This window comes from Bubalus kerabau, chromosome 4, assembly GCF_029407905.1.
Source record: "Bubalus kerabau isolate K-KA32 ecotype Philippines breed swamp buffalo chromosome 4, PCC_UOA_SB_1v2, whole genome shotgun sequence".
Lineage (NCBI taxonomy): Eukaryota > Metazoa > Chordata > Mammalia > Artiodactyla > Bovidae > Bubalus > Bubalus kerabau.
In genome coordinates, this window is record NC_073627.1 from 33,299,550 (window position 1) to 33,314,352 (window position 14,803).

Here is a 14,803-nt window from a genome sequence, read left to right on the forward strand (position 1 = left end):
GCTGGATAGTGCAGACGATAAACATTTCCGCCCCTCTAGAGAGTTCTACTGGAGAAGGCAATGGCACCCCACTCCAGTACTCTTGCCTGGAAAATCCCATGGATAGAGGAGCCTGGTAGGCTGCATTCCATGGGGTCTTGAAGAGTCGGACACGACTGAGCGACTGCACTTTTACTTTTCACTTTCCTGCATTGGAGAAGGAAATGGCAACCCACTCCAGTGTTCTTGCCTGGACAATCTCAGGGACAGGGGAGCCTGGTGGGCTGCCGTCTATGGGGTCGCACAGAGTCAGACACGACTGAAGCGACTTAGCAGCAGTAGCAGCAGAGAGTTCTACTGGAGAGCCCTGTTCTGGCGTTCTATGGGTTCTTGAGTTCTTGAGAAGAAAACACAAATATTTGCTTATTCATTTTCTATTTCTATTAGATGATTTGGCATCTGAGAGATAAATCATGTTGGGTGGTTTTAAACCACCCAAGAATGTTATGCCCAGTTGTCTTTTACATGTGGAAGTGACAAAAAGCTTAAGAACTCATACCATCTACAAAACCTTGAGGTGGAAAAGTTGACCATGTACTCTAACTGTTTGAATGACAAAGAGTGAGCCCAAGCATGGGAAATAAGAGTACAAAAGGCTGGATGGTGTGCACTGAAAGCAATTAATACAAAGATTCATATAAATAAATGTGATTGCAAATTAAATACAACCTCGTCTGGAACACTCAAAACAAATAAAAAGCAAAGATGATTTAACAGAAAGTTGGGATTTTAAAATGAGAAAAATTAATAACATTTCATGACGACACTTGAGGTTGACCTTGACAGTGAAGGGGTCACACTGACATAGTTGTGGTAAGAGAGCATACAGGTGCAACTCTTTAATATGTACTAATAACCTTGAAAATTGTTCAACTCTTCCCAGTTAATTATTCCACTTATAGGAAACAATCCTGAGACCCAAATAAATTGTGCCACACACACAAAAAAATCTGTCTATTAAGATTTTCAAGGCAACATAAAGTACAGAACTCACAAAAATTGAAAAGATATTCAATAAGAGAGGAATAATTAAATTCTAGTATACCCATAGAATATAATTTCATGCAGCCATTAAAGTCATGATGGAGAAAAAATTTAGTGACATGAAAATGTGTATGATATGAGGGGAATAGTGATAACAGCTAACATTTATTATTATAAGTGTCCAGCAAGTGTCAGGTACTTCTCCAAAGGCCTTAGGTCTTTGCATCATTTACTCCTCAAAAGACCTGAAAGCAGTTGTATGAGTATCATCCCCAATGATGTACTGAGGAAACAAAGTCTTAGAGCTGATTTGCTCTGTGCCCCACAAATCATTAAGTGATATGCTAAGTCATGACCGTCAGACCACCTGATGCAAGGTCTGTGCTCCTGAGAGCTCTCCTGCCTGGAGACTCTCAGAACACCACGCTCTCAGCTATGTTAAAAAAAAAAAAAAAAAAAGTATATGCACATTCAGAAAAAATCCTGGCTGGACATACCCTGAAACCTTAACAGTGATTGCCTCTGAGTGATGAGGTTATAGATCACTTTCATTTTCTTCTTCAAATCAGTCTTTAATTTTAAATCGTCCTGGCAGTGAACATTAGTCAATAATCAAGAAGAAAAATTTTCATGAAGTGGAGAGGCCATTTCCATACACAGATTTGTACACCCGGGGGAAAAAAATAATAACTCAAAAGGCAGAGCTAAAAATGGAATTCCAAAGTGTTGCCTGGAAATTAGTGGGAGTTCAAAGGAGTTAAATAAAAGATGGAAAATTGGAGAAGGGCCATTGCTAAATCTTTAAGCTCTTCCAAAAGGTTTCTCTGTGCGGTTGTTGGTTTCTATCTCTCAGCCCTCAGCTTAACTGATGAGCGTTTACGTAGTTACTGAGAACTAAAGAGTCACTCTGAGGCTCCAAATGTAGGAGTCTGGTGGTTGCTGTTGTTATTTTGTTTTAATGGATTTGTTTATTGGCCTGACAAATGAATTTACTATCAGCGGGCCCTTTTTTCCCCTTTCAGTTTTATTATCTTTTTTTTTTTTTTTTTTAAATCAGGCAACACTTTGTTGAACAATCCTGACCCTGAAGAATGCTTGCTGGCACGTTGTCCAAGAAATCTAGCAGAAGTTTGTATGATTATCTTTATGAGTGAGTACAGTTTAGTCTAGTGCCTTTTTTGTTGAATAACACCATCACCCAGAGCCCCTCAACAAATAGAAGAGCTGGTCTTACCTTTGATTGGTAGTTCACCAGCCATCATGGTCCAGAGAGGTCCTGGAAGGGAACTTGACACGGTGCAGTCAAACCACCATGAAGTTTGTATCTGTCAACCTCTCGATCACGCTTCAGCTTCTCTGTGACATCTGGAGGTCTGCCCCAATGCTGTCGCCCATGTTCAGCATTCAGATCCAGGGAGGCAAACTCGAGCATCAAAACGATGCCATGTTAGCCTCCTTGCTTTTTAGACTCAACCGAACAACTCATGTGGGAGGAAGAATGGGTCATGCAAAGATCTCAGGAGTTAGAGTCACCCAGTCTTGAGTTTAATTCCTGCTCCATCATTTACTAGGTAAAACCTTTAACAAAGGGTTGAACTGCTTTGGGGCTCCTGTTTGTTTTTTGTTTTTTTTTTTTTTTTAGAAGTGAGAGAGTTAGCATTAAGACACAAGAGCTAACACACACATATATAAAGTTGAGTGTGAGCCTGGCACATAGTATATGTTTAACAAACATGCTGTCTCTACCCATTGTCTTCCTCTCAGCAATGCACCTGCCCTACAATAAGCTTCTTGGAACCTGAAGCACAGGAGGGATGGTTTCAAGCCATGGTTCTCTGTTTTCCACTTCACTGGACTTGCAAGAGCCTCTTTGAGATGATAAGCATTCCTCCTAAAGCTGGAAGAAAGTAGAAATTCTCCTGCTCTTTCCTCTTGGCTCCAGTTTATTTCCAAGCAACATCATTCCCTAAACAGTGCGACTGTAGACCACACATAGAAATCAGTATTATCCGTACAATGAGATGGCCCACCAGCACTCAGAGACAGTGCCCTGGAGGGCTCTGCTCCCTCTCTTTTCCCTTCCACTCCTCGTCCTGTGTCAGGAGTGGGAGATGCTGCAGATCCTCAGTCATTGTGGGTCTACTCAATATGGGCCACCTTGGAACTCAGTCTCACTCCTTCATTTCACAGCAGGTAAGATCCTTTAAAGTTACCCTATCTTTCTGAATGTTAAAGACAACTGGATGGGTTGGGTCATTGTGGTTGTTGTTGTTCAGTCACCAAGTCATGTCCTATTCTTTCGCAACTCCATGGACTGTAGCCCACCAGGTTCCTCTGTTCATGGAGTTTTCCAGGCAAGAATACTGGAGCAGATTGCCATTTCCTTCTCCAGGGCATCTTGCTGACCAAGGGATCAAACCCATGTCACCTGAATTGGTAAGTGGATTCTTCACCACTGAGCCACCAGGGAAGCCCTGTTGGGTTATGTTGAAGTAACAAACATCCTGAAATTCTCAGTGGTCTAAAGTGACAAGAGTTGACTTCTTAGCTGTGTATGCATCCACTGCAGATGGCGTAGAGGCTCTGTTTGAGTCTCTCTCACTCCAGGATCCAGGCTAATGCAACATCTACTCTATGGGACATTGCTAATATCTGTAACAGAAAGAAAAGAGCAAGTCAGGTTGATCCTTGAAAGTTGTGCCTGGAAGACAACACGTCATCTTTTAGTGGTGAAAATAAGACATAGAACCATGATGGACTTTGAGAGAACAGAAACACCCGCCTCCACCATGTGTCTTAAGGAAAAAACAAAACAAAACACTGTTATACTATTCTTGTTACACACCTGTAAGAAAAGTTAATCAGGAGATAATAGCTCCATTTAAAAATATATGCCCCTGAAAGAAAGAATTGGTAAGGTTCACTTCATTAAAATTAAAAATTTCAGCTATGCAAAAGACATTGTTAGGAGAATGAAAAGACAGGCCATAGACTAGGAGAAAATATTTGCAAAAGATGTATCTGAAATAGGACTGTTGCCCAAAATATACAAAGAACTCTTAAAACTCAACAATAAGAAAATAAACATGATTAAAAAACAGGCAAAAGACTATAATAGCCACCTCACGAAAGATGATATACAGATGGCAAATAAGCATAGGAAAAGATGCTTAGCTTTACATGTCATTAGGAAACTGCAAATTAAAACAACAGTGAGATACCATTGCACACTTATGCAGTTCAGTTCAGTCACTCAGTCTTGTCCGACCCTTCACGACCCCATGGACTGCAGCATGCCAGGCTTCCCTGTCCTTTACCATCTCCCAGAGCTTGCTCAAACTCATGTCCATCGAATCAGTGATGCCATCCAACCATCGCATCCTCTGTCATCTCCTTTTCCTCCTGCCTTCAATCTTTCCCATTATTAGGGTCTTTTCTAATGAGTGGACCCTTCGCGTCAGGTGGACAAAATATCGAAGCTTCAGTTTCACCATCAGTCCTTCTAATGATAGTCAGGATTGATTTCCCTTAGGATTGACTGGTTGGACCTCCTTGCGCTCCAAGGGACTCTCAAGAGTCTTCTCCAACTCCACAGTTCAAAAGCATCAATTCTTTGGCTCTCAGCACACCTATAATGGTGGCCAAAATTCAAAACACTGACAACTCAAATGCTGGTGAGGATGCAGAGCAACAGGAATTCTTACTCATTGCTGGTGGGAGTGCAAAGTGGAAAAGTCACTTTGGCAAGCAGTTTCTTAATATATAGTCCAAAAATCACTCTCCCTGGTGTTTACCCAAATGAATTGGAAACTTACGTAGACACCAAAACCTCCACACAGATGTTTATAACAGCTTTATTCATAATTGCCAAAACTTGGAAGCAACTACAATGTCCTTCTGTGGGAGAATGAATAAACTGTGGTACATCCCGACAATGGAATATTAGTCAGTGTTAAAAAGAAATGAGCTATTAAGCTATGAAAAGACATGGAGGAACCTTAAATGCATACTACTAAGTGAAAGAAGTCAGTATGAAAAGGCTCATGTTGTATGATTTCAACTATATGACATTCTGGAAAAAGCAAAATTACGGAGACAGTTAAAAAACCAAGTCAGTGGTTGCCAGGGTAGAGAAGGATGCAGAGAGGAATTTTGGAGCAGTGAAACTACTCTGCGAGATGTTATAATGATGGACACATGCCATTACAAAACTTTCCAAATCCACAGAATGTACAAAACTATGAGTGAGCCCTAAAATAAACTCTGGACTTCGGGTGTACTGACATGGCACTATAGGTTCATTAACTCTTTTAATAAATACATCACTCTGGAGGGGATGTTGATAATGGGGGAGGCTGGGCATGAGTGTATGGTGGGGGGGTGTGGGTTGTAGAGGAAATCTCTATATCTTCCACTTTTGTTGTGAACCTAAAACTGCTCTTAAAAGAAAAAAAATCAAGCCTATTTAAAAAAAAAATGTACATGTCATAGAGGTTAAGTGGCATGAGTAAGGTCATGCAAAAGAATGCCTTGCATACAGGAGATAATAAATATTTGCTGAACCAGTGAGTGCATGCACATGTGAACAAATGAGAAAGTAAAATGATAAAAGCCAGGGTGCAAATCCAGGTGACCTGATTCTTGATGCAGGACTCTGTGTTTCCAGCCTATGATTACCCAGCTCCTCCCCCACCCCTGCCCCCAGCCAGGCTACTAGCAACTAAATTCCACCCACGGAAAGTTTCTGAGTTTTATTTCTCTGTGTTTGTAAAAATAACTAGCATTTCCTGAGTTATAGAATAGGAAATAGTAAGCAACTACCCTTGTAATAAACAAGCACGTGGACATACTCCCATAGACACCCCAAAATCATCAAGTTATCATGAGGGCCACAAGGGCATAGGGTAAAGGAGAGATTAACCCACACAATTCAGGCTGAAACCTGTTACCAAGGACGAGGCTGCAACAGAGATACCGGAGTCCCCAGGTTATTATTGGGAATTTTGCTTCACTTGGGCAGTGACAACAAGTTTCCAGAAGTGGTATAAGTCTTGAAGATATAGCTGTGGCACCCAGGGTTAAACTGAGAACAGAGACTGCAGAAATGAAAGAGACAGAGTGTTTAACTGAAGACGCCTCCAGAACCGGGCAGAACAGAGAAGATAGAAGATTCCTCATCTCTCAGAATCAAAGACGGCCTGTGAGCCAAATGCATCTGCTGGATGTTGAAAGTGACAAAAGACAGCTCGGAGAGAGAATGCACTGAATCATTAAAAAAAATTCCTAAGAAACTTAACAAGTACATCAAGACACTGCTCAAGTATGCGCTTCTATGGCTCATGGAAATGTCCTGGGGAAGTGACTCAAAAGGTCTGTAAGATACAGCCTCTCTGCCTGGATGATTCACTGGTCGAGGAGGTGGCATAAAGTTAAAGTACTAGTAACCGGGAGTTTCATGGGATGAGGTGGAACCCTGTAGGCTGTGCCCACTGAGGCACCTAGCCATTCATGTAAATAGCGTGCAAGGCAGATGGATGAAAGAAAGAAAGGTGGATTATCTCCTTTTGAATTTTCAATCTATTTTTAATGGATAAATGTTATGATCCTCAATTTTTGAAGCACAAAGCAGGGCACAGTGAAAAGTTCCCCTGCAACTCCCATCCCAGTCTCTCAATCCTCCTTCTCAGAACCAAGGACCAATCCCTAGTATGTTCTTCCACACATATTTCTATGCAAATGCAAATAAATCAATGTTTTTACATTTTCCTTCCTTTAATTCAAATACTAACAAGATTGAAGGCAGGAGGAGAAGGGGATGACAGAGGATGAGATGGTTGGATGGCATCACCAACTCAATGGACATGAATTTGAGCAAGCTGGGAGTTGGTGATGGACAGGGAAGCCTGGCGTGCTGTAGTCCATGGGGTTGCAAAGAGTCAGACACAACTGAGTGACTGAACTGAACTGAACCAACTGTTATCACCTAAAATAGAGCTTGGAAGTGAATCTTAAAATTCAGATCAGATCAGATCAGTCGCTCAGTCGTGTCCGACTCTTTGCGACCCCATGAATCGCAGCACGCCAGGCCTCCCTGTCCATCACCAACTCCCAGAGCTCACTCAGACTCACGTCCATCGAGTCAGTGATGCCATCCAGCCATTTCATCCTCTGTCATCCCCATCTCCCCAGCATCAGAGTTTTTCCAATGAGTCAACTCTTCGCATGAGGTGGCCAAAGTACTGGAGTTTCAGCTTTTGCATCATTCCTTCCAAAGAAATCCCAGGGCTGATCTCCTTCAGAATGGACTGGTTGGATCTCCTTGCAGTCCAAGGGACTCTCAAGAGTCTTCTCCAACACCACAGTTCAAAAGCATCAATTCTTCGGTGCTCAGCTTTCTTCACAGTCCAACTCTCACATCCATACATGACCACAGGAAAAACCATAGCCTTGACTAGACGGACCTTTGTGGGCAAAGTAATGTCTCTGCTTTAGAATATGCTATCTAGGTTGGTCATAACTTTCCTTCCAAGGAGTAAGCGTCTTTTAATTTCATGGCTGCAGTCACCATCTGCAGTGATTTTGGAGCCCAGAAAAATAAAGTCTGACACTGTTTCCACTGTTTCCCCATCTATTTCCCATGAAGTGATGGGACCGGATGCCATGATCTTCGTTTTCTGAATGTTGAGCTTTAAGCCAACTTTTTCACTCTCCACTTTCACCTTCATCAAGAGGCTTTTGAGTTCCTCTTCACTTTCTGCCATGAGGGTGGTGTCATCTGCATATCTGAGGTTATTGATATTTCGCCTGGCAATCTTGATTCCAGCTTGTGTTTCTTCCAGTCCAGCGTTTCTCATTATGTACTCTGCATATAAGTTAAATAAACAGGGTGACAATATACAGCCTTGACGAACTCCTTTTCCTATTTGGAACCAGTCTGTTGTTTAAACACATATACAAGAACCAACAAAATGACTGCCTCAGATTGCTATCATGTCAGTACAGAGAAAGAAGAAGGAATTTCACTAACTTATAAACCCAATATATTCTGACTCTATACACTTATGGAGATATGTATTAAAGATTTAAAAAAAAACTGTAAATAAATCTGAATTTTACTTATTTGCTGTTTGATAATGGTACAGGGTAGTTATTTTGAAATGATTTTTTGAGTATATTGTGGAATAGAGAAAAATAGACAAATTGATGTAATTGACAATTACAGATTCTCATGTGAGAGAGGGATTCCCTGGTAGCTCAGCTGGTAAAGAATCCACCTGCAATGCAGGAGACCCTGGTTTGATTCCTGGGTCAGGAAGATTCTCTGGAGAAGGGATAGGTTACTACTCCAGTATTCTTGGGCTTCCCTGGGGGTTCAGCTGGTAAAGAATCCACCTGCAATGTGGGAGACCTGGTTTTGATCCCTGGGTTGGGAAGATCCCCTGGAAAGGGAATGGTTACCCATTTCAGATTTCTGGCCTGGAGAATTCCATGGACGGTATAGTCACTTCATGTGAGAGAGGGAAATACAGATAAGAGAAAAGTGAGAAAGAAAACCCTGTGCCACTGCATTAAAATGATATTATGGACTGAACTTCTGTGTCTTCACCCCCCATTTAGATGTTAAAGCCCTAGCATCAATGTGATGGTGTTTGCAGCTGGGACCTTTGGGAGGTGAGCAGGTTTTAATGAGGTTACAAGGGTGGGGCCTTGGTCATGAGATTAGCGTCCTTGTAAGAGGAATAAAGACCTAAACTTGTCCTTTCTCCAGGATGTGAAGACACAGTAAGAAGGTGGCCATCACAAAGCCTTCGCTGGGGGGACTGACCTGGCTGGCATCTTGCTCTTGGACGTTCCAACCTTCAGAACTGTGAGAAGTAGGTGTCTGCTATTTAAGACAGTTGACTATGGTATTTTGTTATGGCAGCCTGAGCAGATGAAGACAAATGAGAGCTATTAATATAAACTAATTCCATTCACTGAAAACCATTGAAACTGTGGTCACTCCACAAGCAATGAGTACCTCTTGGGTACTCTTGGGTGTGCCCAGATCTTGGTTTCAAAATAAAACCTTGGAAACCTTGGAAATGACTCTTTCTGGGTCAAGAGCATAGAAAATTTAAAGAAGTTCTGGAACATTTTATCACTGTGTCAGAAAATAAGGAAGTGTCCAGAGACTCCTGCAGAAATGTCAACGTACACACAAGCCAGCATGAAGGGGCTTCTGATGGTCAGGTTTGGAGTAATCCAAGCATTAAAAATGTTAGCAGTGGATGATAACATACTGAACTGTTCAGTTCAGTTCAGTTACTCAGTCATGTCCGACTCTTTGCGACCCCATGGATCGTGGCACACCAGGCCTCCCTGTCCATCACCAACTCCCAGAGTTCACCCAGACTCATGTCCATCGAGTCAGTGATGCCATCCAGCCATCTCATCCTCTGTCGTCCCCTTCTCCTGCCCCCAATCCCTCCCAGCATCAGAGTCCTTTCCAATGAGTCAACTCTTAACATGAGGTGGCCAAAGTACTGGAGTTTCAGCTTTAGCATCATTCCCTCCAAAGAAATCCCAGGGCTGATCTCCTTCAGAATGGACTAGTTGGATCTCCTTGCAGACCAAGGGACTCTCAAGAGTCTTCTCCAACGCCACAGTTCAAAAGCATCAATTCTTCGACACTCAGCCTTCTTCACAGTCCAACTCTCACATCCATACATGACCACAGGAAAAACCATAAAAAACAATAAATGTATAGTACAGTAAAAGAAAATAATAAAAAGAAGGTGGTACCCTCCTCTCATAAGAACATCAGACAATAAAATTAGGTTAGTGGATTTAGAAAATGACTATTTTGCCACCTCCAGGATACTCATTGGTTCAGACAAGAATCCACAGAGACTGGAATCACTTGAGTCCAGTGGCTTGTTCAAATCTAAGATCACATAACCCAAGCTTTGACAAGTTTCTGTGAAGAGTAACCAGAACCCGCTGAGTGAAGTGTTGTGGGCATATTCACATGTCCAAGGACCACCCCTCAGAGGCTGTATTCCTTTGCTCAAGCTGCCATAAGTAAGCACCAGAGATAGGGTGGTGGGAGGGGTCCTTCAACAACTGAAAATTATTTTCTCACAGTTCTGGAGGCTGGAAGTCCAAGGTGACAGCCAAATTGGTTTTGCCTGAGGCCTCTCTGCTTGGCCTGTGGATGGCTGGCTGCCCACCCTCCCATTCTGCCTCTTCCATGGGCTTCCCTCTGTGCCCAGAGGACCCTGGTATCTCTTAGTATGTTTAAATTTCTTTTTCTTAAAAGGATACCAGTCATATTGGATTAAAGCCTGCCCATACAACCTCATTTAATTTTGATTACCTTTTTAAAAAACCCCAACTACAACTATGCTCACATTCTTAGGAATTTTGGGGGCAGGGGATACAATTCAGTCTATTTCAGATGTGTTAAATGCACAGGGAATTACAACGAAGTCTGGGAGCCACTAGCTTAAACAAATGAGGAAACTTATAATTAAGAGTATGTCTAGTCTTCTTGACAAAAATGTTTCCGTGGAATGTAATTGTGAGCAAACAATCAGATAAATCCAGATTATGAAAGTTTCTATAAGACAGTGGGCTGGTATTCTCCAAAAAGATCACTGTTATGAAATACAGAAGGCAGGTAGGCTAGATAAACAGAAGCTAAAGGAACCTGACAAGCAAATTCAACAAAAAAAGAAAAAGCCATCAGATCTCAAAAAAAAAAAAAAAAAAAAAAGCTGTAATATTTTGTGAGTGATAACCAAGAAGATGTGAATAAATTTCTTAGGTTTGTGGTGGTGTGGCTTTGTATTTAGGTTATGTTTGAAAACAAACCATGAATGTTATGGTTTCTACAGTGTGAAAATAAACTGCTTCCCCAAAGATGTCTGCGATTAGTAATTAGTGAGTCTACAGACATAGAGAACAGACTTGTTGCCAAGGTGAGGTGGGTGGTGGGGGAGGGAAGTATTGAGAGTTTGGGATTAGCAGATGCAACCTATAATACATAAAACTGATAAACAAGGTCCTACTATATAGCACAGGGAACTATATTCAATATCCTGCAATAAACCATAATGGGAAAGAATATGAAAAAGAATATACATGTATAACTGAATCACTTTTACATACAGCAGAAATTACACAGAGTTGTAAGTCAACTGTGTTATCAAAACTAAACAATTAGTGAATATACTTGAAAAGTATATATTTATCTGATTATACTGATAACATTTCTCTTTTATTTCAAAATATATAGTTAGAGGGGATGATGGCTAGATAGATAATACCTATGTCACTGGAGATAATTCTCTATCATTTATAAAGAATATACTGGCTCTGTTTCATACCTATATTTTTTCCATGTATATCCATTAATTAACCAGTTCTCTATTACCAAATATTATCTTTAATCTTGTTTTTTAATTAAAAACAATGGTGTGAAAATAATCTTGTACATACATATTTTTGGACATGTGTAAGTATATCTTTAGGATAAATTCCTAGGAGAGGAATTGCTTAAGTTTTTTTCTTGAAAACTGTAAGCAGGCACTGAATTTCTAGGCAAAAATTATTTTTTTCAGTTTGCTGGTGTTCAGAAATGAAGTCAAACAAGTGGTTTAAAAAGCAAGCCTCCTTAATTCACAGAGAAGGGCCGATCTCTTCACCTTAATGGTTTAATTCAAGGCTTGAATTATTCAGCTTTAAATGCAAAACATCTAACACAGTGTGTTGTACAGAACGGATACGGGCATTCATCAAATGTATTTGAATGAATGAGTGAATGAATGAATGGAAGTTCTAGACACCAGAAGCATTAACTGTGGAATTATAAAATAAACACGTCCTCCCTCCCCACATTCCAGAGAGGCTGCGAGAATCTTAATGGCATCTCACTGTAACACACACACACAAATTAGATGTCAAGGCACATCTCCTATGGACCTCATCCAAGTCACCAAAATGACTTCCTTATAATGGACTCCCAAGACAGAATTATAGTGTAGCGGTTGGGAATTTAAAAGTTTATAAAACACTGTGAATTCTCTAGCTCCTCGTCTACTGCCTGCTGCTGCTTTTCTCCCTGCTGGTCTGATTCTTCCATCACTGCTCCATATCGAGGCCATTTAGAGGGAATGGCAAATTTAGAGCTCACTGTCACCCAAGCCCATGAAGGATGGAGGATTAAGGGACCGTGAGCCAAGTCACTTGATCCCTCAATGGTTCTATTTTATCATCTATAAAACAAAGGGGTTGAAGCAGAGATTTTTTCCCACATCCTGTAGCTCTTGGTGGAAACCATTTATTATCCAAATCTTAAAGAGTTAGACCATAAAGAAGGCTGAGCGCCGAAGAATTGATGCTATCAAACTGTGGTGTTGGAGAAGATTCTTGAGAATCCCTTGGACAGCAAGGAGATCAAACCAGTCAAACCTAAAGGAAATCAACCCTGAATATTCATCAGAAGGACTGATGCTGAAGCTCCAGTACTTTGGCCACGTGATGGAAAGAGCTGACTCACTGGAAAAGACCCTGATGCTGGGAAAGATGGAGGGCAGAAGGAGCATGGGGTGACAGAGGATGAGATGATTGAATGACATCACTGACTCAATGGACATGAGTTTGAGTGAACAAACTCTGGGAGAGTTTGAGTGAACTATCTCTGGGAGATAGTGAAGGATAGGGAAGTCTGGTGTGCTGCAGTCCACGGGGTGGCAGAGAGTCGGACACGACTTAGCAACTGAACAACAACAACACTTGAGATTACCTCCTCAGGCCAAGACAGGTTAGTTCAAGGAATCAAATATGATTGTTTTCAAATTTTAAAAGAACAGCTAAAAGTGGTTTCTAGAGTAGAAGAACCAAAATAATAAAGAAGATGGGAAGCCACGTCTTCTCAGGAATATCTCAAGGTACTGGCATGATTAACCCAGAAAAGAGAGAGACTGAAGAAGGGAACAAGAGAGTTGATTACAAATATACAAAGAGCTAACATGTGGAAAATACACGAAGGCTGTTTCTTTATGGATCTGGAGCACAGAATTTTGAGAGGTGAAATTTTCAGAGTGGTGGGTCTTGATTCAGTTTGATGAAGGACTTTCTAAAAAGTAGAGATCTTCAACAATGGAATATATTTTCTTTGACTTCCTGAGTTCTGAAGAATGTGTAGAATTCAAGATAATGTTTGATAGTAATTCTCAGGTGGGGAAGAGGATGGGAGATGAAGCCAGTAAATTTTAACATATATCAAATCCTACAACACAAGTAATATTTGACATATATCTTCCATGAAGTAATAATCAGATGTCAGTAATATTTTCCATCTTCACAAAAGAGAAAAATAGAATTTATTATAAGATTGTTCACATTATGAAAAAGAAAGCAAAATGTAATGATCCAAGTAGAGAATTAAAAGTAATAAAATATGACTGCAAAATTCATGGCCAAACAGAAGCATAATCCTGAAAGCAAAGTGGGAGGGTACGTTGAGGATTACAAAGATCCAGAACTCACAAAACAAGAAATATAAATCTTTCATACTGAAAAAGTATGACTCATCGAAAACTGAAGGGTAGTTTTTCCATGAATTAAAATAATACATTTTATTACAGAAGATTTAAAACTAATGCAAATCAAACACGAACAAAACATGAACAAAATTAAAAGGAAAGCATTAATACAATGAGATAAGAAAAGGAAATAAGATGAACACAGATTGGGGAGGAAAAAATAAAACTGTCTTTGTTCACTGATGACATAATTGTCTATGTAGAAAATCCAAAAATATTGACAAGAACTAATAAGAATTTCTAAAAAAGGTGTAAAATCGAGTTTAATGTATAAAAGTAAAGTCAGTCACTTTTCTATATACCGGCAATGAATACATGAAACTGAAATTTAAAAACACAATACCATTTACATTAGCACCCCGAAAGATGAATACTCAGTTACAACTCTAACAAAATAAGTATAAGATCTATATGAGGAACACTACAAAATTGATGAAAAAAAAATCAAAGAACTAAACAAATGGATAAACATTCCATGTTCATGGATAGGAAAAATCAATATTATTAACATAACAGTTCTGCACACGTTATTCCGTTAAATACATTTCCAATCAAAATCCTGAAAATTATTTTATGGCTATCAACAATCTAATTCCAAAGTGTATATGGAGTGATAGAAGACCCAGAGCAGCCAATACAACATGGAGGGAAATGAACCAAGTCAGAGGACTGACATTAATTTGACTTAAGACTTGCTGGAAAGCAACAATAATCAGGACAGACGTGGTACCGGCAAAAGTAGAGACACATAGATCAGTGGAACAGAATGGAGTGCCCAGAAACAGAGCCACATAAATATAGCTAGCAGATCTCTGAAAAAGATGAAAAGATAATCTTTTAACAAATGATACTGAAATAACTAGACCTCTACAGGCAAAATAAAAGAAGTCTGGATACAGATCTTACACCTTTCATAAAAATAAATTAAAAATGGAGCACAGACCTAAATGTTAAATGCAAAACTTGAAGGCTCCTAAAAAATAACTTAAGACAAAATCTGAATGAACTTGGCTCTGGTAATGACTTTTTAGCTACAACACCCAAGGCATGATCCATGAAAGAAAGGTATGATTAGCTGGACTTCATTAAAAGAACTTTGGCATATAGGAAGCACCTCCTAAATGCCAGTTGTTCATGTTCTCATCATTATTAGTAACAATTGTGTATCTTCTAAAAAGCTACCAGAACTA

General features: G+C 40.1%; 1 long non-coding RNA gene across 1 annotated transcript in view; it reads right to left on the reverse strand.

Annotated features, from left to right (window-relative positions):
* Nucleotides 1-3,209: 3,209 nt before the first annotated feature.
* Nucleotides 3,210-14,803, reverse strand: part of LOC129649257 (uncharacterized) — a 196,570-nt gene continuing 184,976 nt past the window's right edge. Inside the window, exon 4 of the long non-coding RNA XR_008713043.1 lies at nucleotides 3,210-3,675. This is a non-coding gene — a long non-coding RNA (uncharacterized LOC129649257). The remainder of the gene's footprint in view (nucleotides 3,676-14,803) is intronic.